The 27,683-nt window shown below is 29.4% G+C and overlaps 2 non-coding genes and 2 pseudogenes across 2 annotated transcripts; all 4 read left to right on the top strand.

The window, feature by feature from the left end:
- The first annotated feature begins 1,522 nt into the window (after positions 1-1,522).
- Positions 1,523-1,693, top strand: LOC146171126 (U2 spliceosomal RNA; annotated as a pseudogene).
- A 900-nt stretch (positions 1,694-2,593) lies between these two features.
- Positions 2,594-2,783, top strand: LOC146171125 (U2 spliceosomal RNA). Its single transcript, XR_014702890.1, has one exon. It is a non-coding gene; the product is annotated as a U2 spliceosomal RNA (small nuclear RNA).
- Positions 2,784-13,031: 10,248 nt separating this feature from the next.
- Positions 13,032-13,202, top strand: LOC146171124 (U2 spliceosomal RNA; annotated as a pseudogene).
- Positions 13,203-14,102: 900 nt separating this feature from the next.
- On the top strand, positions 14,103-14,292 carry LOC146171123 (U2 spliceosomal RNA). Its single transcript, XR_014702889.1, has one exon. It is a non-coding gene; the product is annotated as a U2 spliceosomal RNA (small nuclear RNA).
- Positions 14,293-27,683: the final 13,391 nt, after the last annotated feature.

Raw genomic sequence — 27,683 nt, 5'->3', positions numbered from 1 at the left:
TAATAATTAGTAAGTATACTATGCAACTATAAATAATTAGTAATAAAAGTTTACCTAGCCATTGTGGTTGGTTTTACAGTGTGGTAATAATTAGTAATATATTTTTGCAACTGTAAATAATTAGTAATAATAGTTTACCTAGCAATTGTGGTTGGTTTTACAGAGTGTAGTAATTATTTACGCAACTGTAAATAATTATTAATAATTGTTTATGTAGCCAATGTGGTTGGTTTTACAGAGTGTGGTAATAATTAGTAAGTATACTATGCAACTATAAATAATTAGTAATAATTGTTTATCTAGCCAATGTGGTTGGTTTTACAGTGTGGTAATAATTAGTAATTATATTTTCGCAACTCTAAATAATTAGTAATAATAGTTTACCTAGCCATTGTGGTTGGTTTTACAGTGTGGTAATAATTAGTAATTATATTTACGCAACTGTAAATAATTAGTATTAAAAGTTTACCTAGCCATTGTGGTTGGTTTTACAGTGTGGTAATAATTAGTAATTATATTTACGCAACTGTAAATAATTAGTAATAATTGTTTACCTAGCCAATGTTGTTGGTTTTAAAGAGTGTAGTAATTATTTACGCAACTGTAAATAATTATTAATAATTGTTTATGTAGCCAATGTGGTTGGTTTTACAGAGTGTGGTAATAATTAGTAAGTATACTATGCAACTATAAATAATTAGTAATAAATGTTTATCTAGCCAATGTGTTTGGTTTTACAGTGTGGTAATAATTAGTAATTATATTTTCGCAACTGTAAATAATTAGTAATAATAGTTTACCTAGCCATTGTGGTTGGTTTTGCAGAGTGTGGAAGTAATTGGTAATTATATTTACGCAAATGTAAATAATTAGTATTAAAAGTTTACCTAGCCATTGTGGTTGGTTTTACAGTGTGGTAATAATTAGTAATTATATTTACGCAACTGTAAATAATTAGTAATAATTGTTTACCTAGCCAATGTGGTTGGTTTTACAGAGTGTAGTAATTATTTACGCAACTGTAAATAATTATTAATAATTGTTTATGTAGCCAATGTGGTTGGTTTTACAGAGTGTGGTAATAATTAGTAAGTATACTATGCAACTATAAATAATTAGTAATAATTGTTTATCTAGCCAATGTGGTTGGTTTTACAGTGTGGTAATAATTAGTAATTATATTTTCGCAACTGTAAATAATTAGTAATAATTGTTTACCTAGCCAATATTGAGTAATTAGTGCAATAACCAGGACATAGCATATAAATAATTATTTACTTATTTATTTCCTTTTTAATTAGTAACTGCTCATTGATTGACATATGGACATATAAGCTATGCATTTGCACATACTGTGGTGTTGCTCTGTGATTGGTCGACACCTCCACGACGTCTTCCCTTCGCGACCAATAAGTGCTGTGGCAAAAATGTGACACTTTTGCTAACGACAACTATGAGGCAATAAAGGCTTTTGCCTTAATAGCAGTAGGTATCTGCAATAAAGCATTGCTTGCAAATGTACAAAACATTTCTGGAAAACACTGTTTTAACAGCTTGATATCAGTTGCCAGTTGTAATTTGTAACCCTGACATTATACTATTTTTTGTAATGCGGCAGAGCATTCTGGGCTTGCTGTACCTCTGCCACGGGTCTACCCGGTACTGCACTACTTCCGGGACTAGCTAAGCGACTCTCGGTTTTTGGGGGAGGACAATCACAACTCAAAGATGAGGCCGACTAACTTTTTTCATTCGAGCTCACTGCTATCCATGTGCCTAACAGCAATCCTCTCAATGCCTGTCCTATTGCATTGTTGGGCGCCTCGTGCATGCAGTGACACCTTGGGTTACTTTTTCCGCGTGTCATTGCATGTGAGTCTATTATTTGAGGCAATAAAGAATGGTTTGATTAAGAATCCCCTTCAAGGGATGTGTCGAGATTTGGTAAACCATAGCTCAAGTGCTACAAACAAAAAACGATGGACCGACGCTGTTTCTGCAACAACCGTATGTTTTCGGTGCGGAGAAACCAACCGCGGGGTGCATTCGCGCGGCTAGTTGTGGCATGTACCCTTTTTGTCTTGTGGAAGCGCCGCTGCCTGGCGGAAGCACGCAGGCAGCCAGTACGAGCCATGTACCCGGCGCTGCAGAGCCTGCGCCTCCTGCTCTGGGAATACCTGTCAGAGCGGCTCGAACTAGACGGGGAGGCGCGGTTTCTGCAGCGTTGGCACACACGGTTCTTTGTTGTGAGACCAAATGGGCTAACGATGCCGACTTTGTTGTATTGATGACCACATGTAACGCGCGTTGGATCATAACATGTATGCATGTACATCCCCCCCCCCTTTTTTTTCCCTTTCCCCTTCTAGTGCATTGGGATGGAGAGATTTGAGTGGTTCTCCCATTATTATTGTATATCCCTTTTTTGTACCAATTGATTGAAATTGTATAAAGGATAAGCAGACTCTGATACGAAGATAAGACTGTTAATGTAAAGTGACTTACATCTGTATTGTATTGGCACATTATTCGGTATCCTTTACATATAAGTGTATGTATATTGTGGTTCACATTGTCAATGTATCATGCTCTATCAGTTTGGAAGTCAATAAACTTCTCTTTGTGTAGTATCTGTTCTTAACAGCTTAATATCTGTTACGGGTTCTAATTGTACCCATGATATTAAACTGATTTTTGTAGCGCGGCGGAGTGTTCGGGGCTTGCTCCAACTCTGCCACGGGTCGACCCGGTACTGCACTACTTCCGGGACCGGCCCAGCATCTCCCCCTTTTGGGGGGAGAAGGCACAATTGAAAAAAACAGAAAAACTGCTTTGTTTTGTTCTAGAAATTTTTGGACTTTTTTTTCCGACTTTTTTTTCCGACTTTTTTTCCGACTTTTACTGTTATGTGGTTGGTTTTACAGAGTGTAGTAATTATTTACGCAAATGTAAATAATTAGTAATAAAAGTTTACCTAGCCATTGTGGTTGGTTTTACAGTGTGGTAATAATTAGTAATTATATTTACGCAACTGTAAATAATTGGTAATAATAGTTTACCTAGCAATTGTGGTTGGTTTTACAGAGTGTGGTTATAATTAGTAATTATATTTACGCATCTGTCAATAATTAGTAATAATTGTTTACCTAGCCAATGTGGTTGGTTTTACAGTGTGGTAATAATTAGTGATTATATTCACGCAACTGTCAATAATTAGTAATAATTGTTTACCTAGCCAATGTGGTTGGTTTTACAGAGTGTAGTAATTATTTACGCAACTGTAAATAATTATTAATAATTGTTTATGTAGCCAATGTGGTTGGTTTTACAGAGTGTGGTAATAATTAGTAAGTATACTATGCAACTATAAATAATTAGTAATAATTGTTTATCTAGCCAATGTGGTTGGTTTTACAGTGTGGTAATAATTAGTAATTATATTTTCGCAACTGTAAATAATTAGTAATAATAGTTTACCTAGCCATTGTGGTTGGTTTTGCAGAGTGTAGTAATTATTTACGCAACTGTAAATAATTATTAATAATTGTTTATGTAGCCAATGTGGTTGGTTTTACAGAGTGTGGTAATAATTAGTAAGTATGCTATGCAACTATAAATAATTAGTAATAATTGTTTATCTAGCCAATGTGGTTGGTTTTACAGTGTGGTAATAATTAGTGATTATATTCACGCAACTGTCAATAATTAGTAATAATTGTTTACCTAGCCAATGTGGTTGGTTTTACAGAGTGTAGTAATTATTTACGCAACTGTAAATAATTATTAATAATTGTTTATCTAGCCAATGTGGTTGGTTTTACAGAGTGTGGTAATAATTAGTAAGTATACTATGCAACTATAAATAATTAGTAATAATTGTTTATCTAGCCAATGTGGTTGGTTTTACAGTGTGGTAATAATTAGTAATTATATTTTCGCAACTGTAAATAATTAGTAATAATAGTTTACCTAGCCAATGTGGTTGGTTTTACAGAGTGTAGTAATTATTTACGCAACTGTAAATAATTATTAATAATTGTTTATGTAGCCAATGTGGTTGGTTTTACAGAGTGTGGTAATAATTAGTAAGTATACTATGCAACTATAAATAATTAGTAATAATTGTTTATCTAGCCAATGTGGTTGGTTTTACAGTGTGGTAATAATTAGTAATTATATTTTCGCAACTGTAAATAATTAGTAATAATAGTTTACCTAGCCATTGTGGTTGGTTTTGCAGAGTGTAGTAATTATTTACGCAACTGTAAATAATTATTAATAATTGTTTATGTAGCCAATGTGGTTGGTTTTACAGAGTGTGGTAATAATTAGTAAGTATACTATGCAACTATAAATAATTAGTAATAATTGTTTATCTAGCCAATGTGGTTGGTTTTACAGTGTGGTAATAATTAGTAATTATATTTTCGCAACTGTAAATAATTAGTAATAATTGTTTACCTAGCCAATGTGGTTGGTTTTACAGAGTGTAGTAATTATTTACGCAACTGTAAATAATTATTAATAATTGTTTATGTAGCCAATGTGGTTGGTTTTACAGAGTGTGGTAATAATTAGTAAGTATACTATGCGACTATAAATAATTAGTAATAATTGTTTATCTAGCCAATGTGGTTGGTTTTACAGTGTGGTAATAATTAGTAATTATATTTTCGCAACTGTAAATAATTAGTAATAATAGTTTACCTAGCCATTGTGGTTGGTTTTGCAGAGTGTGGTAGTAATTGGTAATTATATTTACGCAAATGTAAATAATTAGTATTAAAAGATTACCTAGCCATTGTGGTTGGTTTTACAGTGTGGTAATAATTAGTAATTATATTTACGCAACTGTAAATAATTAGTAATAATTGTTTACCTAGCCAATGTGGTTGGTTTTACAGAGTGTAGTAATTATTTACGCAACTGTAAATAATTATTATTAATTGTTTATGTAGCCAATGTGGTTGGTTTTACAGAGTGTGGTAATAATTAGTAAGTATACTATGCAACTATAAATAATTAGTAATAATTGTTTATCTAGCCAATGTGGTTGGTTTTACAGTGTGGTAATAATTAGTAATTATATTTTCGCAACTGTAAATAATTAGTAATAATAGTTTACCTGGCCATTGTGGTTGGTTTTGCAGAGTGTGGTAGTAATTGGTAATTATATTTACGCAACTGTAAATAATTAGTAATAATTGTTTACCTAGCCAATGTGGTTGGTTTTACAGTGTGGTAATAATTAGTAATTATATTTACGCAACTGTAAATAATTAGTAATAATTGTTTACCTAGCCAATGTGGTTGGTTTTACAGAGTGTAGTAATTATTTACGCAACTGTAAATAATTATTAATAATTGTTTATGTAGCCAATGTGGTTGGTTTTACAGAGTGTGGTAATAATTTGTAAGTATACTATGCAACTATAAATAATTAGTAATAATTGTTTATCTAGCCAATGTGGTTGGTTTTACAGTGTGGTAATAATTAGTAATTATATTTTCGCAACTGTAAATAATTAGTAATAATTGTTTACCTAGCCAATGTGGTTGGTTTTACAGAGTGTAGTAATTATTTACGCAACTGTAAATAATTATTAATAATTGTTTATCTAGCCAATGTGGTTGGTTTTACAGAGTGTGGTAATAATTAGTAAGTATACTATGCAACTATAAATAATTAGTAATAATTGTTTATCTAGCCAATGTGGTTGGTTTTACAGTGTGGTAATAATTAGTAATTATATTTTCGCAACTGTAAATAATTAGTAATAATAGTTTACCTAGCCATTGTGGTTGGTTTTACAGAGTGTAGTAATTATTTACGCAACTGTAAATAATTATTAATAATTGTTTATGTAGCCAATGTGGTTGGTTTTACAGAGTGTGGTAATAATTAGTAAGTATACTATGCAACTATAAATAATTAGTGATAATTGTTTATCTAGCCAATGTGGTTGGTTTTACAGTGTGGTAATAATTAGTAATTACATTTACGCAACTGTAAATAATTAGTAATAATAGTTTACCTAGCCATTGTGGTTGGTTTTGCAGAGTGTGGAAGTAATTGGTAATTATATTTACGCAAATGTAAATAATTAGTATTAAAAGTTTACCTAGCCATTGTGGTTGGTTTTACAGTGTGGTAATAATTAGTAATTATATTTACGCAACTGTAAATAATTAGTAATAATTGTTTACCTAGCCAATGTGGTTGGTTTTACAGAGTGTAGTAATTATTTACGCAACTGTAAATAATTATTAATAATTGTTTATGTAGCCAATGTGGTTGGTTTTACAGAGTGTGGTAATAATTAGTAAGTATACTATGCAACTATAAATAATTAGTAATAAAAGTTTACCTAGCCATTGTGGTTGGTTTTACAGTGTGGTAATAATTAGTAATTATATTTACGCAACTGTAAATAATTAGTAATAATAGTTTACCTAGCAATTGTGGTTGGTTTTACAGAGTGTAGTAATTATATTCACGCAACTGTCAATAATTAGTAATAATTGTTTACCTAGCCAATGTGGTTGGTTTTAAAGAGTGTAGTAATTATTTACGCAACTGTAAATAATTATTAATAATTGTTTATGTAGCCAATGTGGTTGGTTTTACAGAGTGTGGTAATAATTAGTAAGTATACTATGCAACTATAAATAATTAGTAATAATTGTTTATCTAGCCAATGTGGTTGGTTTTACAGTGTGGTAATAATTAGTAATTATATTTTCGCAACTGTAAATAATTAGTAATAGTTTACCTAGCCATTGTGGTTGGTTTTGCAGAGTGTGGAAGTAATTGGTAATTATATTTACGCAAATGTAAATAATTAGTATTAAAAGTTTACCTAGCCATTGTGGTTGGTTTTACAGTGTGGTAATAATTAGTAATTATACTTACGCAACTGTAAATAATTAGTAATAATTGTTTACCTAGCCAATGTGGTTGGTTTTACAGAGTGTAGTAATTATTTACGCAACTGTAAATAATTATTAATAATTGTTTATGTAGCCAATGTGGTTGGTTTTACAGAGTGTGGTAATAATTAGTAAGTATACTATGCAACTATAAATAATTAGTAATAATTGTTTATCTAGCCAATGTGGTTGGTTTTACAGTGTGGTAATAATTAGTAATTATATTTTCGCAACTGTAAATAATTAGTAATAATAGTTTACCTAGCCATTGTGGTTGGTTTTGCAGAGTGTAGTAATTATTTACGCAACTGTAAATAATTATTAATAATTGTTTATGTAGCCAATGTGGTTGGTTTTACAGAGTGTGGTAATAATTAGTAAGTATGCTATGCAACTATAAATAATTAGTAATTGTTTATCTAGCCAATGTGGTTCGTTTTACAGTGTGGTAATAATTAGTAATTATATTTTCGCAACTGTAAATAATTAGTAATAATTGTTTACCTAGCCAATGTGGTTGGTTTTACAGAGTGTAGTAATTATTTACGCAACTGTAAATAATTATTAATAATTGTTTATGTAGCCAATGTGGTTGGTTTTACAGAGTGTGGTAATAATTAGTAAGTATACTATGCGACTATTAGTAATTAGTAATAATTGTTTACCTAGCCAATGTGGTTGGTTTTACAGTGTGGTAATAATTAGTAATTATATTTACGCAACTGTAAATAATTAGTAATAATTGTTTACCTAGCCAATGTGGTTGGTTTTACAGAGTGTAGTAATTATTTACGCAACTGTAAATAATTATTAATAATTGTTTATGTAGCCAATGTGGTTGGTTTTACAGAGTGTGGTAATAATTAGTAAGTATACTATGCAACTATAAATAATTAGTAATAATTGTTTATCTAGCCAATGTGGTTGGTTTTACAGTGTGGTAATAATTAGTAATTATATTTTCGCAACTGTAAATAATTAGTAATAATTGTTTACCTAGCCAATGTGGTTGGTTTTACAGAGTGTAGTAATTATTTACGCAACTGTAAATAATTATTAATAATTGTTTATCTAGCCAATGTGGTTGGTTTTACAGAGTGTGGTAATAATTAGTAAGTATACTATGCAACTATAAATAATTAGTAATAATTGTTTATCTAGCCAATGTGGTTGGTTTTACAGTGTGGTAATAATTAGTAATTATATTTTCGCAACTGTAAATAATTAGTAATAATAGTTTACCTAGCCATTGTGGTTGGTTTTGCAGAGTGTGGTAGTAATTGGTAATTATATTTACGCAAATGTAAATAATTAGTATTAAAAGTTTACCTAGCCATTGTGGTTTGTTTTACAGTGTGGTAATAATTAGTAATTATATTTACGCAACTGTAAATAATTAGTAATAATTGTTTACCTAGCCAATGTGGTTGGTTTTACAGAGTGTAGTAATTATTTACGCAACTGTAAATAATTATTATTAATTGTTTATGTAGCCAATGTGGTTGGTTTTACAGAGTGTGGTAATAATTAGTAAGTATACTATGCAACTATAAATAATTAGTAATAATTGTTTATCTAGCCAATGTGGTTGGTTTTACAGTGTGGTAATAATTAGTAATTATATTTTCGCAACTGTAAATAATTAGTAATAATAGTTTACCTGGCCATTGTGGTTGGTTTTGCAGAGTGTGGTAGTAATTGGTAATTATATTTACGCAACTGTAAATAATTAGTAATAATTGTTTACCTAGCCAATGTGGTTGGTTTTACAGTGTGGTAATAATTAGTAATTATATTTACGCAACTGTAAATAATTAGTAATAATTGTTTACCTAGCCAATGTGGTTGGTTTTACAGAGTGTAGTAATTATTTACGCAACTGTAAATAATTATTAATAATTGTTTATCTAGCCAATGTGGTTGGTTTTACAGAGTGTGGTAATAATTAGTAAGTATACTATGCAACTATAAATAATTAGTAATAATTGTTTATCTAGCCAATGTGGTTGGTTTTACAGTGTGGTAATAATTAGTAATTATATTTTCGCAACTGTAAATAATTAGTAATAATAGTTTACCTAGCCATTGTGGTTGGTTTTACAGAGTGTAGTAATTATTTACGCAACTGTAAATAATTATTAATAATTGTTTATGTAGCCAATGTGGTTGGTTTTACAGAGTGTGGTAATAATTAGTAAGTATACTATGCAACTATAAATAATTAGTGATAGTTGTTTATCTAGCCAATGTGGTTGGTTTTACAGTGTGGTAATAATTAGTAATTACATTTACGCAACTGTAAATAATTAGTAATAATAGTTTACCTAGCCATTGTGGTTGGTTTTGCAGAGTGTGGAAGTAATTGGTAATTATATTTACGCAAATGTAAATAATTAGTATTAAAAGTTTACCTAGCCATTGTGGTTGGTTTTACAGTGTGGTAATAATTAGTAATTATATTTACGCAACTGTAAATAATTAGTAATAATTGTTTACCTAGCCAATGTGGTTGGTTTTACAGAGTGTAGTAATTATTTACGCAACTGTAAATAATTATTAATAATTGTTTATGTAGCCAATGTGGTTGGTTTTACAGAGTGTGGTAATAATTAGTAAGTATACTATGCAACTATAAATAATTAGTAATAAAAGTTTACCTAGCCATTGTGGTTGGTTTTACAGTGTGGTAATAATTAGTATTTATATTTACGCAACTGTAAATAATTAGTAATAATAGTTTACCTAGCAATTGTGGTTGGTTTTACAGAGTGTAGTAATTATATTCACGCAACTGTCAATAATTAGTAATAATTGTTTACCTAGCCAATGTGGTTGGTTTTAAAGAGTGTAGTAATTATTTACGCAACTGTAAATAATTATTAATAATTGTTTATGTAGCCAATGTGGTTGGTTTTACAGAGTGTGGTAATAATTAGTAAGTATACTATGCAACTATAAATAATTAGTAATAATTGTTTATCTAGCCAATGTGGTTGGTTTTACAGTGTGGTAATAATTAGTAATTATATTTTCGCAACTGTAAATAATTAGTAATAGTTTACCTAGCCATTGTGGTTGGTTTTGCAGAGTGTGGAAGTAATTGGTAATTATATTTACGCAAATGTAAATAATTAGTATTAAAAGTTTACCTAGCCATTGTGGTTGGTTTTACAGTGTGGTAATAATTAGTAATTATATTTACGCAACTGTAAATAATTAGTAATAATTGTTTACCTAGCCAATGTGGTTGGTTTTACAGAGTGTAGTAATTATTTACGCAACTGTAAATAATTATTAATAATTGTTTATGTAGCCAATGTGGTTGGTTTTACAGAGTGTGGTAATAATTAGTAAGTATACTATGCAACTATAAATAATTAGTAATAAAAGTTTACCTAGCCATTGTGGTTGGTTTTACAGTGTGGTAATAATTAGTAATTATATTTACGCAACTGTAAATAATTAGTAATAATAGTTTACCTAGCAATTGTGGTTGGTTTTACAGAGTGTGGTTATAATTAGTAATTATATTCACGCAACTGTCAATAATTAGTAATAATTGTTTACCTAGCCAATGTGGTTGGTTTTAAAGAGTGTAGTAATTATTTACGCAACTGTAAATAATTATTAATAATTGTTTATGTAGCCAATGTGGTTGGTTTTACAGAGTGTGGTAATAATTAGTAAGTATACTATGCAACTATAAATAATTAGTAATAATTGTTTATCTAGCCAATGTGGTTGGTTTTACAGTGTGGTAATAATTAGTAATTATATTTACGCAACTGTAAATAATTAGTAATAATAGTTTACCTAGCCATTGTGGTTGGTTTTACAGTGTGGTAATAATTAGTTATTATATTTACGCAACTGTAAATAATTAGTAATAATTGTTTACCTAGCCAATGTGGTTGGTTTTACAGAGTGTAGTAATTATTTACGCAACTGTAAATAATTATTAATAATTGTTTATGTAGCCAATGTGGTTGGTTTTACAGAGTGTGGTAATAATTAGTAAGTATACTATGCAACTATAAATAATTAGTAATAAAAGTTTACCTAGCCATTGTGGTTGGTTTTACAGAGTGTGGTTATAATTAGTAATTATATTCACGGAACTGTCAATAATTAGTAATAATTGTTTACCTAGCCAATGTGGTTGGTTTTAAAGAGTGTAGTAATTATTTACGCAACTGTAAATAATTATTAATAATTGTTTATGTAGCCAATGTGGTTGGTTTTACAGAGTGTGTTAATAATTAGTAAGTATACTATGCAACTATAAATAATTAGTAATAATTGTTTATCTAGCCAATGTGGTTGGTTTTACAGTGTGGTAATAATTAGTAATTATATTTACGCAACTGTAAATAATTAGTAATAATAGTTTACCTAGCCATTGTGGTTGGTTTTGCAGTGTGGTAATAATTAGTTATTATATTTACGCAACTGTAAATAATTAGTAATAATTGTTTACCTAGCCAATGTGGTTGGTTTTACAGAGTGTAGTAATTATTTACGCAACTGTAAATAATTATTAATAATTGTTTATGTAGCCAATGTGGTTGGTTTTACAGAGTGTGGTAATAATTAGTAAGTATACTATGCAACTATAAATAATTAGTAATAAAAGTTTACCTAGCCATTGTGGTTGGTTTTACAGTGTGGTAATAATTAGTAATATATTTACGCAACTGTAAATAATTAGTAATAATAGTTTACCTAGCAATTGTGGTTGGTTTTACAGAGTGTAGTAATTATTTACGCAACTGTAAATAATTATTAATAATTGTTTATGTAGCCAATGTGGTTGGTTTTACAGAGTGTGGTAATAATTAGTAAGTATACTATGCAACTATAAATAATTAGTAATAATTGTTTATCTAGCCAGTGTGGTTGGTTTTACAGTGTGGTAATAATTAGTAATTATATTTTCGCAACTGTAAATAATTAGTAATAATAGTTTACCTAGCCATTGTGGTTGGTTTTACAGTGTGGTAATAATTAGTAATTATATTTACGCAACTGTAAATAATTAGTATTAAAAGTTTACCTAGCCATTGTGGTTGGTTTTACAGTGTGGTAATAATTAGTAATTATATTTACGCAACTGTAAATAATTAGTAATAATTGTTTACCTAGCCAATGTTGTTGGTTTTAAAGAATGTAGTAATTATTTACGCAACTGTAAATAATTATTAATAATTGTTTATGTAGCCAATGTGGTTGGTTTTACAGAGTGTGGTAATAATTAGTAAGTATACTATGCAACTATAAATAATTAGTAATAATTGTTTATCTAGCCAATGTGTTTGGTTTTAGTGTGGTAATAATTAGTAATTATATTTTCGCAACTGTAAATAATTAGTAATAGTTTACCTAGCCATTGTGGTTGGTTTTGCAGAGTGTGGAAGTAATTGGTAATTATATTTACGCAAATGTAAATAATTAGTATTAAAAGTTTACCTAGCCATTGTGGTTGGTTTTACAGTGTGGTAATAATTAGTAATTATATTTACGCAACTGTAAATAATTAGTAATAATTGTTTACCTAGCCAATGTGGTTGGTTTTACAGAGTGTAGTAATTATTTACGCAACTGTAAATAATTATTAATAATTGTTTATGTAGCCAATGTGGTTGGTTTTACAGAGTGTGGTAATAATTAGTAAGTATACTATGCAACTATAAATAATTAGTAATAATTGTTTATCTAGCCAATGTGGTTGGTTTTACAGTGTGGTAATAATTAGTAATTATATTTTCGCAACTGTAAATAATTAGTAATAATTGTTTACCTAGCCAATATTGAGTAATTAGTGCAATAACCAGGACATAGCATATAAATAATTATTTACTTATTTATTTCCTTTTTAATTAGTAACTGCTCATTGATTGACATATGGACATATAAGCTATGCATTTGCACATACTGTGGTGTTGCTCTGTGATTGGTCGACACCTCCACGACGTCTTCCCTTCGCGACCAATAAGTGCTGTGGCAAAAATGTGACACTTTTGCTAACGACAACTATGAGGCAATAAAGGCTTTTGCCTTAATAGCAGTAGGTATCTGCAATAAAGCATTGCTTGCAAATGTACAAAACATTTCTGGAAAACACTGTTTTAACAGCTTGATATCAGTTGCCAGTTGTAATTTGTAACCCTGACATTATACTATTTTTTGTAATGCGGCAGAGCATTCTGGGCTTGCTGTACCTCTGCCACGGGTCTACCCGGTACTGCACTACTTCCGGGACTAGCTAAGCGACTCTCGGTTTTTGGGGGAGGACAATCACAACTCAAAGATGAGGCCAACAAACTTTTTTCATTCGAGCTCACTGCTATCCATGTGCCTAACAGCAATCCTCTCAATGCCTGTCCTACTGCATTGTTGGGCGCCTCGTGCATGCAGTGACACCTTGGGTTACTTTTTCCGCGTGTCATTGCATGTGAGTCTATTATTTGAGGCAATAAAGAATGGTTTGATTAAGAATCCCCTTCAAGGGATGTGTCGAGATTTGGTAAACCATAGCTCAAGTGCTACAAACAAAAAACGATGGACCGACGCTGTTTCTGCAACAACCGTATGTTTTCGGTGCGGAGAAACCAACCGCGGGGTGCATTCGCGCGGCTAGTTGTGGCATGTACCCTTTTTGTCTTGTGGAAGCGCCGCTGCCTGGCGGAAGCACGCAGGCAGCCAGTACGAGCCATGTACCCGGCGCTGCAGAGCCTGCGCCTCCTGCTCTGGGAATACCTGTCAGAGCGGCTCGAACTAGACGGAGAGGCGCGGTTTCTGCAGCGTTGGCACACACGGTTCTTTGTTGTGAGACCAAATGGGCTAACGATGCCGACATTGTTGTATTGATGACCACATGTAACGCGCGTTGGATCATAACATGTATGCATGTACATCCCCCCCCCCTTTTTTTTCCCTTTCCCCTTCTAGTGCATTGGGATGGAGAGATTTGAGTGGTTCTCCCATTATTATTGTATATCCCTTTTTTGTACCAATTGATTGAAATTGTATAAAGGATAAGCAGACTCTGATACGAAGATAAGACTGTTAATGTAAAGTGACTTACATCTGTATTGTATTGGCACATTATTCGGTATCCTTTACATATAAGTGTATGTATATTGTGGTTCACATTGTCAATGTATCATGCTCTATCAGTTTGGAAGTCAATAAACTTCTCTTTGTGTAGTATCTGTTCTTAACAGCTTAATATCTGTTACGGGTTCTAATTGTACCCATGATATTAAACTGATTTTTGTAGCGCGGCGGAGTGTTCGGGGCTTGCTCCAACTCTGCCACGGGTCGACCCGGTACTGCACTACTTCCGGGACCGGCCCAGCATCTTCCCCTTTTGGGGGGAGAAGGCACAATTGAAAAAAACAGAAAAACTGCTTTGTTTTGTTCTAGAAATTTTTGGACTTTTTTTTCCGACTTTTTTTTCCGACTTTTTTTTCCGACTTTTTTTCCGACTTTTACTGTTATGTGGTTGGTTTTACAGAGTGTAGTAATTATTTACGCAAATGTAAATAATTAGTAATAAAAGTTTACCTAGCCATTGTGGTTGGTTTTACAGTGTGGTAATAATTAGTAATTATATTTTCGCAACTGTAAATAATTAGTAATAATTGTTTACCTAGCCAATGTGGTTGGTTTTACAGAGTGTAGTAATTATTTACGCAACTGTAAATAATTATTAATAATTGTTTATGTAGCCAATGTGGTTGGTTTTACAGAGTGTGGTAATAATTAGTAAGTATACTATGCGACTATAAATAATTAGTAATAATTGTTTATCTAGCCAATGTGGTTGGTTTTACAGTGTGGTAATAATTAGTAATTATATTTTCGCAACTGTAAATAATTAGTAATAATAGTTTACCTAGCCATTGTGGTTGGTTTTGCAGAGTGTGGTAGTAATTGGTAATTATATTTACGCAAATGTAAATAATTAGTATGAAAAGTTTACCTAGCCATTGTGGTTGGTTTTACAGTGTGGTAATAATTAGTAATTATATTTACGCAACTGTAAATAATTAGTAATAATTGTTTACCTAGCCAATGTGGTTGGTTTTACAGAGTGTAGTAATTATTTACGCAACTGTAAATAATTATTATTAATTGTTTATGTAGCCAATGTGGTTGGTTTTACAGAGTGTGGTAATAATTAGTAAGTATACTATGCAACTATAAATAATTAGTAATAATTGTTTATCTAGCCAATGTGGTTGGTTTTACAGTGTGGTAATAATTAGTAATTATATTTTCGCAACTGTAAATAATTAGTAATAATAGTTTACCTAGCCATTGTGGTTGGTTTTGCAGAGTGTGGTAGTAATTGGTAATTATATTTACGCAACTGTAAATAATTAGTAATAATTGTTTACCTAGCCAATGTGGTTGGTTTTACAGAGTGTAGTAATTATTTACGCAACTGTAAATAATTATTAATAATTGTTTATGTAGCCAATGTGGTTGGTTTTACAGAGTGTGGTAATAATTAGTAAGTATACTATGCAACTATAAATAATTAGTAATAATTGTTTATCTAGCCAATGTGGTTGGTTTTACAGTGTGGTAATAATTAGTAATTATATTTTCGCAACTGTAAATAATTAGTAATAATTGTTTACCTAGCCAATGTGGTTGGTTTTACAGAGTGTAGTAATTATTTACGCAACTGTAAATAATTATTAATAATTGTTTATCTAGCCAATGTGGTTGGTTTTACAGAGTGTGGTAATAATTAGTAAGTATACTATGCAACTATAAATAATTAGTAATAATTGTTTATCTAGCCAATGTGGTTGGTTTTACAGTGTGGTAATAATTAGTAATTATATTTTCGCAACTGTAAATAATTAGTAATAATAGTTTACCTAGCCATTGTGGTTGGTTTTACAGAGTGTAGTAATTATTTACGCAACTGTAAATAATTATTAATAATTGTTTATGTAGCCAATGTGGTTGGTTTTACAGAGTGTGGTAATAATTAGTAAGTATACTATGCAACTATAAATAATTAGTAATAATTGTTTACCTAGCCAATGTGGTTGGTTTTACAGAGTGTAGTAATTATTTACGCAACTCTAAATAATTATTAATAATTGTTTATCTAGCCAATGTGGTTGGTTTTACAGAGTGTGGTAATAATTAGTAAGTATACTATGCAACTATAAATAATTAGTAATAATTGTTTATCTAGCCAATGTGGTTGGTTTACAGTGTGGTAATAATTAGTAATTATATTTTCGCAACTGTAAATAATTAGTAATAATAGTTTACCTAGCCATTGTGGTTGGTTTTGCAGAGTGTGGTAGTAATTGGTAATTATATTTACGCAAATGTAAATAATTAGTAATAAAAGTTTACCTAGCCATTGTGGTTGGTTTTACAGAGTGTAGTAATTATTTACGCAACTGTAAATAATTATTAATAATTGTTTATGTAGCCAACGTGGTTGGTTTTACAGAGTGTGGTAATAATTAGTAAGTATACTATGCAACTATAAATAATTAGTAATAATTGTTTATCTAGCCAATGTGGTTGGTTTTACAGTGTGGTAATAATTAGTAATTATATTTTCGCAACTGTAAATAATTAGTAATAATAGTTTACCTAGCCATTGTGGTTGGTTTTGCAGAGTGTGGTAGTAATTGGTAATTATATTTACGCAAATGTAAATAATTACTATTAAAAGTTTACCTAGCCATTGTGGTTGGTTTTACAGTGTGTTAATAATTAGTAAGTATATTTACGCAACTGTAAATAATTAGTAATAATTGTTTACCTAGCCAATGTGGTTGGTTTTACAGAGTGTAGTAATTATTTACGCAACTGTAAATAATTATTAATAATTTTTTTTCTAGCCAATGTGGTTGCTTTTACAGAGTGTGGTAATAATTAGTAAGTATACTATGCAACTATAAATAATTAGTAATAATTGTTTATCTAGCCAATGTGGTTGGTTTTACAGTGTGGTAATAATTAGTAATTATATTTTCGCAACTGTAAATAATTAGTAATAATAGTTTACCTAGCCATTGTGGTTGGTTTTGCAGAGTGTGGAAGTAATTGGTAATTATATTTACGCAACTGTAAATAATTAGTAATAATAGTTTACCTAGCCATTGTGATTGGTTTTGCAGAGTGTGGAAGTAATTGGTAATTATATTTACGCAAATGTAAATAATTAGTATTAAAAGTTTACCTTACCATTGTGGTTGGTTTTACAGTGTGGTAATAATTAGTATTTATATTTACGCAACTGTAAATAATTAGTAATAATTGTTTACCTAGCCAATGTGGTTGGTTTTACAGAGTGTAGTAATTATTTACGCAACTGTAAATAATTATTAATAATTGTTTATGTAGCCAATGTGGTTGGTTTTACAGAGTGTGGTAATAATTAGTAAGTATACTATGCAACTATAAATAATTAGTAATAAAAGTTTACCTAGCCATTGTGGTTGGTTTTACAGTGTGGTAATAATTAGTAATTATATTTACGCAACTGTAAATAATTAGTACTAATAGTTTACCTAGCAATTGCGGTTGGTTTTACAGAGTGTAGTGATTATATTCACGCAACTGTCAATAATTAGTAATAATTGTTTACCTAGCCAATGTGGTTGGTTTTAAAGAGTGTAGTAATTATTTACGCAACTGTAAATAATTATTAATAATTGTTTATGTAGCCAATGTGGTTGGTTTTACAGTGTGGTAATAATTAGTAAGTATACTATGCAACTATAAATAATTAGTAATAATTGTTTATCTAGCCAATGTGGTTGGTTTTACAGTGTGGTAATAATTAGTAATTATATTTTCGCAACTGTAAATAATTAGTAATAGTTTACCTAGCCATTGTGGTTGGTTTTGCAGTGTGGAAGAAATTGGTAATTATATTTACGCAAATGTAAATAATTAGTATTAAAAGTTTACCTAGCCATTGTGGTTGGTTTTACAGTGTGGTAATAATTAGTAATTATATTTACGCAACTGTAAATAATTAGTAATAATTGTTTACCTAGCCAATGTGGTTGGTTTTACAGAGTGTAGTAATTATTTACGCAACTGTAAATAATTAGTAATAATAGTTTACCTAGCAATTGTGGTTGGTTTTACAGAGTGTGGTTATAATTAGTAATTATATTCACGCAACTGTCAATAATTAGTAATAATTGTTTACCTAGCCAATGTGGTTGTTTTAAAGAGTGTAGTAATTATTTACGCAACTGTAAATAATTATTAATAATTGTTTATGTAGCCAATGTGGTTGGTTTTACAGAGTGTGGTAATAATTAGTAAGTATACTATGCAACTATAAATCTTTAGTAATAATTGTTTATCTAGCCAATGTGGTTGGTTTTACAGTGTGGTAATAATAGTAATTATATTTACGCAACTGTAAATAATTAGTAATAATAGTTTACCTAGCCATTGTGATTGGTTTTGCAGAGTGTGGAAGTAATTGGTAATTATATTTACGCAAATGTAAATAATTAGTATTAAAAGTTTACCTTACCATTGTGGTTGGTTTTACAGTGTGGTAATAATTAGTATTTATATTTACGCAACTGTAAATAATTAGTAATAATTGTTTACCTAGCCAATGTGGTTGGTTTTACAGAGTGTAGTAATTATTTACGCAACTGTAAATAATTATTAATAATTGTTTATGTAGCCAATGTGGTTGGTTTTACAGAGTGTGGTAATAATTAGTAAGTATACTATGCAACTATAAATAATTAGTAATAAAAGTTTACCTAGCCATTGTGGTTGGTTTTACAGTGTGGTAATAATTAGTAATTATATTTACGCAACTGTAAATAATTAGTACTAATAGTTTACCTAGCAATTGCGGTTGGTTTTACAGAGTGTAGTGATTATATTCACGCAACTGTCAATAATTAGTAATAATTGTTTACCTAGCCAATGTGGTTGGTTTTAAAGAGTGTAGTAATTATTTACGCAACTGTAAATAATTATTAATAATTGTTTATGTAGCCAATGTGGTTGGTTTTACAGTGTGGTAATAATTAGTAAGTATACTATGCAACTATAAATAATTAGTAATAATTGTTTATCTAGCCAATGTGGTTGGTTTTACAGTGTGGTAATAATTAGTAATTATATTTTCGCAACTGTAAATAATTAGTAATAGTTTACCTAGCCATTGTGGTTGGTTTTGCAGTGTGGAAGTAATTGGTAATTATATTTACGCAAATGTAAATAATTAGTATTAAAAGTTTACCTAGCCATTGTGGTTGGTTTTACAGTGTGGTAATAATTAGTAATTATATTTACGCAACTGTAAATAATTAGTAATAATTGTTTACCTAGCCAATGTGGTTGGTTTTACAGAGTGTAGTAATTATTTACGCAACTGTAAATAATTATTAATAATTGTTTATGTAGCCAATGTGGTTGGTTTTACAGAGTGTGGTAATAATTAGTAAGTATACTATGCAACTATAAATAATTAGTAATAAAAGTTTACCTAGCCATTGTGGTTGGTTTTACAGTGTGGTAATAATTAGTAATTATATTTACGCAACTGTAAATAATTAGTAATAATAGTTTACCTAGCAATTCTGGTTGGTTTTACAGAGTGTGGTTATAATTAGTAATTATATTCACGCAACTGTCAATAATTAGTAATAATTATTTATGCAACTGTAAATAATTATTAATAATTGTTTATGTAGCCAATGTGGTTGGTTTTACAGAGTGTGGTAATAATTAGTAAGTATACTATGCAACTATAAATAATTAGTAATAATTGTTTATCTAGCCAATGTGGTTGGTTTTACAGTGTGGTAATAATTAGTAATTATATTTTCGCAACTGTAAATAATTAGTAATAATAGTTTACCTAGCCATTGTGGTTGGTTTTGCAGAGTGTGGAAGTAATTGGTAATTATATTTACGCAAATGTAAATAATTAGTATTAAAAGTTTACCTAGCCATTGTGGTTGGTTTTACAGTGTGGTAATAATTAGTAATTATATTTACGCAACTGTAAATAATTAGTAATAATAGTTTACCTAGCAATTGTGGTTGGTTTTACAGAGTGTGGTTATAATTAGTAATTATATTCACGCAACTGTCAATAATTAGTAATAATTGTTTACCTAGCCAATGTGGTTGGTTTTAAAGAGTGTAGTAATTATTTACGCAACTGTAAATAATTATTAATAATTGTTTATGTAGCCAATGTGGTTGGTTTTACAGAGTGTGGTAATAATTAGTAAGTATACTATGCAACTATAAATAATTAGTAATAATTGTTTATCTAGCCAATGTGGTTGGTTTTACAGTGTGGTAATAATTAGTAATTATATTTTCGCAACTGTAAATAATTAGTAATAATAGTTTACCTAGCCATTGTGGTTGGTTTTGCAGAGTGTGGAAGTAATTGGTAATTATATTTACGCAAATGTAAATAATTAGTATTAAAAGTTTACCTAGCCATTGTGGTTGGTTTTACAGTGTGGTAATAATTAGTAATTATATTTACGCAACTGTAAATAATTAGTAATAATAGTTTACCTAGCAATTGTGGTTGGTTTTACAGAGTGTGGTTATAATTAGTAATTATATTCACGCAACTGTCAATAATTAGTAATAATTGTTTACCTAGCCAATGTGGTTGGTTTTAAAGAGTGTAGTAATTATTTACGCAACTGTAAATAATTATTAATAATTGTTTATGTAGCCAATGTGGTTGGTTTTACAGAGTGTGGTAATAATTAGTAAGTATACTATGCAACTATAAATAATTAGTAATAATTGTTTATCTAGCCAATGTGGTTGGTTTTACAGTGTGGTAATAATTAGTAATTATATTTACGCAACTGTAAATAATTAGTAATAATAGTTTACCTAGCCATTGTGATTGGTTTTGCAGAGTGTGGAAGTAATTGGTAATTATATTTACGCAAATGTAAATAATTAGTATTAAAAGTTTACCTTACCATTGTGGTTGGTTTTACAGTGTGGTAATAATTAGTATTTATATTTACGCAACTGTAAATAATTAGTAATAATTGTTTACCTAGCCAATGTGGTTGGTTTTACAGAGTGTAGTAATTATTTACGCAACTGTAAATAATTATTAATAATTGTTTATGTAGCCAATGTGGTTGGTTTTACAGAGTGTGGTAATAATTAGTAAGTATACTATGCAACTATAAATAATTAGTAATAAAAGTTTACCTAGCCATTGTGGTTGGTTTTACAGTGTGGTAATAATTAGTAATTATATTTACGCAACTGTAAATAATTAGTACTAATAGTTTACCTAGCAATTGTGGTTGGTTTTACAGAGTGTAGTAATTATATTCACGCAACTATCAATAATTAGTAATAATTGTTTACCTAGCCAATGTGGTTGGTTTTAAAGAGTGTAGTAATTATTTACGCAACTGTAAATAATTATTAATAATTGTTTATGTAGCCAATGTGGTTGGTTTTACAGAGTGTGGTAATAATTAGTAAGTATACTATGCAACTATAAATAATTAGTAATAATTGTTTATCTAGCCAATGTGGTTGGTTTTACAGTGTGGTAATAATTAGTAATTATATTTTCGCAACTGTAAATAATTAGTAATAGTTTACCTAGCCATTGTGGTTGGTTTTGCAGTGTGGAAGTAATTGGTAATTATATTTACGCAAATGTAAATAATTAGTATTAAAAGTTTACCTAGCCATTGTGGTTGGTTTTACAGTGTGGTAATAATTAGTAATTATATTTACGCAACTGTAAATAATTAGTAATAATTGTTTACCTAGCCAATGTGGTTGGTTTTACAGAGTGTAGTAATTATTTACGCAACTGTAAATAATTATTAATAATTGTTTATGTAGCCAATGTGGTTGGTTTTACAGAGTGTGGTAATAATTAGTAAGTATACTATGCAACTACAAATAATTAGTAATAAAAGTTTACCTAGCCATTGTGGTTGGTTTTACAGTGTGGTAATAATTAGTAATTATATTTACGCAACTGTAAATAATTAGTAATAATAGTTTACCTAGCAATTCTGGTTGGTTTTACAGAGTGTGGTTATAATTAGTAATTATATTCACGCAACTGTCAATAATTAGTAATAATTATTTATGCAACTGTAAACGATTATTAATAATTGTTTATGTAGCCAATGTGGTTGGTTTTACAGAGTGTGGTAATAATTAGTAAGTATACTATGCAACTATAAATAATTAGTAATAATTGTTTATCTAGCCAATGTGGTTGGTTTTACAGTGTGGTAATAATTAGTAATTATATTTTCGCAACTGTAAATAATTAGTAATAATAGTTTACCTAGCCATTGTGGTTGGTTTTGCAGAGTGTGGAAGTAATTGGTAATTATATTTACGCAAATGTAAATAATTAGTATTAAAAGTTTACCTAGCCATTGTGGTTGGTTTTACAGTGTGGTAATAATTAGTAATTATATTTACGCAACTGTAAATAATTAGTAATAATAGTTTACCTAGCAATTGTGGTTGGTTTTACAGAGTGTGGTTATAATTAGTAATTATATTCACGCAACTGTCAATAATTAGTAATAATTGTTTACCTAGCCAATGTGGTTGGTTTTAAAGAGTGTAGTAATTATTTACGCAACTGTAAATAATTATTAATAATTGTTTATGTAGCCAATGTGGTTGGTTTTACAGAGTGTGGTAATAATTAGTAAGTATACTATGCAACTATAAATAATTAGTAATAATTGTTTATCTAGCCAATGTGGTTGGTTTTACAGTGTGGTAATAATTAGTAATTATATTTTCGCAACTGTAAATAATTAGTAATAATAGTTTACCTAGCCATTGTGGTTGGTTTTGCAGAGTGTGGAAGTAATTGGTAATTATATTTACGCAAATGTAAATAATTAGTATTAAAAGTTTACCTAGCCATTGTGGTTGGTTTTACAGTGTGGTAATAATTAGTAATTATATTTACGCAACTGTAAATAATTAGTAATAATAGTTTACCTAGCAATTGTGGTTGGTTTTACAGAGTGTGGTTATAATTAGTAATTATATTCACGCAACTGTCAATAATTAGTAATAATTGTTTACCTAGCCAATGTGGTTGGTTTTAAAGAGTGTAGTAATTATTTACGCAACTGTAAATAATTATTAATAATTGTTTATGTAGCCAATGTGGTTGGTTTTACAGAGTGTGGTAATAATTAGTAAGTATACTATGCAACTATAAATAATTAGTAATAATTGTTTATCTAGCCAATGTGGTTGGTTTTACAGTGTGGTAATAATTAGTAATTATATTTACGCAACTGTAAATAATTAGTAATAATAGTTTACCTAGCCATTGTGATTGGTTTTGCAGAGTGTGGAAGTAATTGGTAATTATATTTACGCAAATGTAAATAATTAGTATTAAAAGTTTACCTTACCATTGTGGTTGGTTTTACAGTGTGGTAATAATTAGTATTTATATTTACGCAACTGTAAATAATTAGTAATAATTGTTTACCTAGCCAATGTGGTTGGTTTTACAGAGTGTAGTAATTATTTACGCAACTGTAAATAATTATTAATAATTGTTTATGTAGCCAATGTGGTTGGTTTTACAGAGTGTGGTAATAATTAGTAAGTATACTATGCAACTATAAATAATTAGTAATAAAAGTTTACCTAGCCATTGTGGTTGGTTTTACAGTGTGGTAATAATTAGTAATTATATTTACGCAACTGTAAATAATTAGTACTAATAGTTTACCTAGCAATTGTGGTTGGTTTTACAGAGTGTAGTAATTATATTCACGCAACTGTCAATAATTAGTAATAATTGTTTACCTAGCCAATGTGGTTGGTTTTAAAGAGTGTAGTAATTATTTACGCAACTGTAAATAATTATTAATAATTGTTTATGTAGCCAATGTGGTTGGTTTTACAGAGTGTGGTAATAATTAGTAAGTATACTATGCAACTATAAATAATTAGTAATAATTGTTTATCTAGCCAATGTGGTTGGTTTTACAGTGTGGTAATAATTAGTAATTATATTTTCGCAACTGTAAATAATTAGTAATAGTTTACCTAGCCATTGTGGTTGGTTTTGCAGTGTGGAAGTAATTGGTAATTATATTTACGCAAATGTAAATAATTAGTATTAAAAGTTTACCTAGCCATTGTGGTTGGTTTTACAGTGTGGTAATAATTAGTAATTATATTTACGCAACTGTAAATAATTAGTAATAATTGTTTACCTAGCCAATGTGGTTGGTTTTACAGAGTGTAGTAATTATTTACGCAACTGTAAATAATTATTAATAATTGTTTATGTAGCCAATGTGGTTGGTTTTACAGAGTGTGGTAATAATTAGTAAGTATACTATGCAACTACAAATAATTAGTAATAAAAGTTTACCTAGCCATTGTGGTTGGTTTTACAGTGTGGTAATAATTAGTAATTATATTTACGCAACTGTAAATAATTAGTAATAATAGTTTACCTAGCAATTCTGGTTGGTTTTACAGAGTGTGGTTATAATTAGTAATTATATTCACGCAACTGTCAATAATTAGTAATAATTATTTATGCAACTGTAAACAATTATTAATAATTGTTTATGTAGCCAATGTGGTTGGTTTTACAGAGTGTGGTAATAATTAGTAAGTATACTATGCAACTATAAATAATTAGTAATAATTGTTTATCTAGCCAATGTGGTTGGTTTTACAGTGTGGTAATAATTAGTAATTATATTTTCGCAACTGTAAATAATTAGTAATAATAGTTTACCTAGCCATTGTGGTTGGTTTTGCAGAGTGTGGAAGTAATTGGTAATTATATTTACGCAAATGTAAATAATTAGTATTAAAAGTTTACCTAGCCATTGTGGTTGGTTTTACAGTGTGGTAATAATTAGTAATTATATTTACGCAACTGTAAATAATTAGTAATAATAGTTTACCTAGCAATTGTGGTTGGTTTTACAGAGTGTGGTTATAATTAGTAATTATATTCACGCAACTGTCAATAATTAGTAATAATTGTTTACCTAGCCAATGTGGTTGGTTTTAAAGAGTGTAGTAATTATTTACGCAACTGTAAATAATTATTAATAATTGTTTATGTAGCAAATGTGGTTGGTTTTACAGAGTGTGGTAATAATTAGTAAGTATACTATGCAACTATAAATAATTAGTAATAATTGTTTATCTAGCCAATGTGGTTGGTTTTACAGTGTGGTAATAATTAGTAATTATATTTTCGCAACTGTAAATAATTAGTAATAATAGTTTACCTAGCCATTGTGGTTGGTTTTGCAGAGTGTGGAAGTAATTGGTAATTATATTTGCGCAAATGTAAATAATTAGTATTAAAAGTTTACCTAGCCATTGTGGTTGGTTTTACAGTGTGGTAATAATTAGTAATTATATTTACGCAACTGTAAATAATTAGTAATAATAGTTTACCTAGCAATTGTGGTTGGTTTTACAGAGTGTGGTTATAATTAGTAATTATATTCACGCAACTGTCAATAATTAGTAATAATTGTTTACCTAGCCAATGTGGTTGGTTTTAAAGAGTGTAGTAATTATTTACGCAACTGTAAATAATTATTAATAATTGTTTATGTAGCCAATGTGGTTGGTTTTACAGAGTGTGGTAATAATTAGTAAGTATACTATGCAACTATAAATAATTAGTAATAATTGTTTATCTAGCCAATGTGGTTGGTTTTACAGTGTGGTAATAATTAGTAATTATATTTACGCAACTGTAAATAATTAGTAATAATAGTTTACCTAGCCATTGTGATTGGTTTTGCAGAGTGTGGAAGTAATTGGTAATTATATTTACGCAAATGTAAATAATTAGTATTAAAAGTTTACCTTACCATTGTGGTTGGTTTTACAGTGTGGTAATAATTAGTATTTATATTTACGCAACTGTAAATAATTAGTAATAATTGTTTACCTAGCCAATGTGGTTGGTTTTACAGAGTGTAGTAATTATTTACGCAACTGTAAATAATTATTAATAATTGTTTATGTAGCCAATGTGGTTGGTTTTACAGAGTGTGGTAATAATTAGTAAGTATACTATGCAACTATAAATAATTAGTAATAAAAGTTTACCTAGCCATTGTGGTTGGTTTTACAGTGTGGTAATAATTAGTAATTATATTTACGCAACTGTAAATAATTAGTACTAATAGTTTACCTAGCAATTGTGGTTGGTTTTACAGAGTGTAGTAATTATATTCACGCAACTGTCAATAATTAGTAATAATTGTTTACCTAGCCAATGTGGTTGGTTTTAAAGAGTGTAGTAATTATTTACGCAACTGTAAATAATTATTAATAATTGTTTATGTAGCCAATGTGGTTGGTTTTACAGAGTGTGGTAATAATTAGTAAGTATACTATGCAACTATAAATAATTAGTAATAATTGTTTATCTAGCCAATGTGGTTGGTTTTACAGTGTGGTAATAATTAGTAATTATATTTTCGCAACTGTAAATAATTAGTAATAGTTTACCTAGCCATTGTGGTTGGTTTTGCAGTGTGGAAGTAATTGGTAATTATATTTACGCAAATGTAAATAATTAGTATTAAAAGTTTACCTAGCCATTGTGGTTGGTTTTACAGTGTGGTAATAATTAGTAATTATATTTACGCAACTGTAAATAATTAGTAATAATTGTTTACCTAGCCAATGTGGTTGGTTTTACAGAGTGTAGTAATTATTTACGCAACTGTAAATAATTATTAATAATTGTTTATGTAGCCAATGTGGTTGGTTTTACAGAGTGTGGTAATAATTAGTAAGTATACTATGCAACTACAAATAATTAGTAATAAAAGTTTACCTAGCCATTGTGGTTGGTTTTACAGTGTGGTAATAATTAGTAATTATATTTACGCAACTGTAAATAATTAGTAATAATAGTTTACCTAGCAATTCTGGTTGGTTTTACAGAGTGTGGTTATAATTAGTAATTATATTCACGCAACTGTCAATAATTAGTAATAATTATTTATGCAACTGTAAACAATTATTAATAATTGTTTATGTAGCCAATGTGGTTGGTTTTACAGAGTGTGGTAATAATTAGTAAGTATACTATGCAACTATAAATAATTAGTAATAATTGTTTATCTAGCCAATGTGGTAGGTTTTACAGTGTGGTAATAATTAGTAATTATATTTTCGCAACTGTAAATAATTAGTAATAATAGTTTACCTAGCCATTGTGGTTGGTTTTGCAGAGTGTGGAAGTAATTGGTAATTATATTTACGCAAATGTAAATAATTAGTATTAAAAGTTTACCTAGCCATTGTGGTTGGTTTTACAGTGTGGTAATAATTAGTAATTATATTTACGCAACTGTAAATAATTAGTAATAATAGTTTACCTAGCAATTGTGGTTGGTTTTACAGAGTGTGGTTATAATTAGTAATTATATTCACGCAACTGTCAATAATTAGTAATAATTGTTTACCTAGCCAATGTGGTTGGTTTTAAAGAGTGTAGTAATTATTTACGCAACTGTAAATAATTATTAATAATTGTTTATGTAGCCAATGTGGTTGGTTTTACAGAGTGTGGTAATAATTAGTAAGTATACTATGCAACTATAAATAATTAGTAATAATTGTTTATCTAGCCAATGTGGTTGGTTTTACAGTGTGGTAATAATTAGTAATTATATTTTCGCAACTGTAAATAATTAGTAATAATA

Source organism: Amblyomma maculatum, unplaced genomic scaffold (genome assembly GCF_055883805.1).
Source record: "Amblyomma maculatum isolate TAMU_Amacu unplaced genomic scaffold, ASM5588380v1 scaffold_23, whole genome shotgun sequence".
NCBI lineage: Eukaryota > Metazoa > Arthropoda > Arachnida > Ixodida > Ixodidae > Amblyomma > Amblyomma maculatum.
This window is presented reverse-complemented; position numbering and strand designations above follow the sequence as displayed.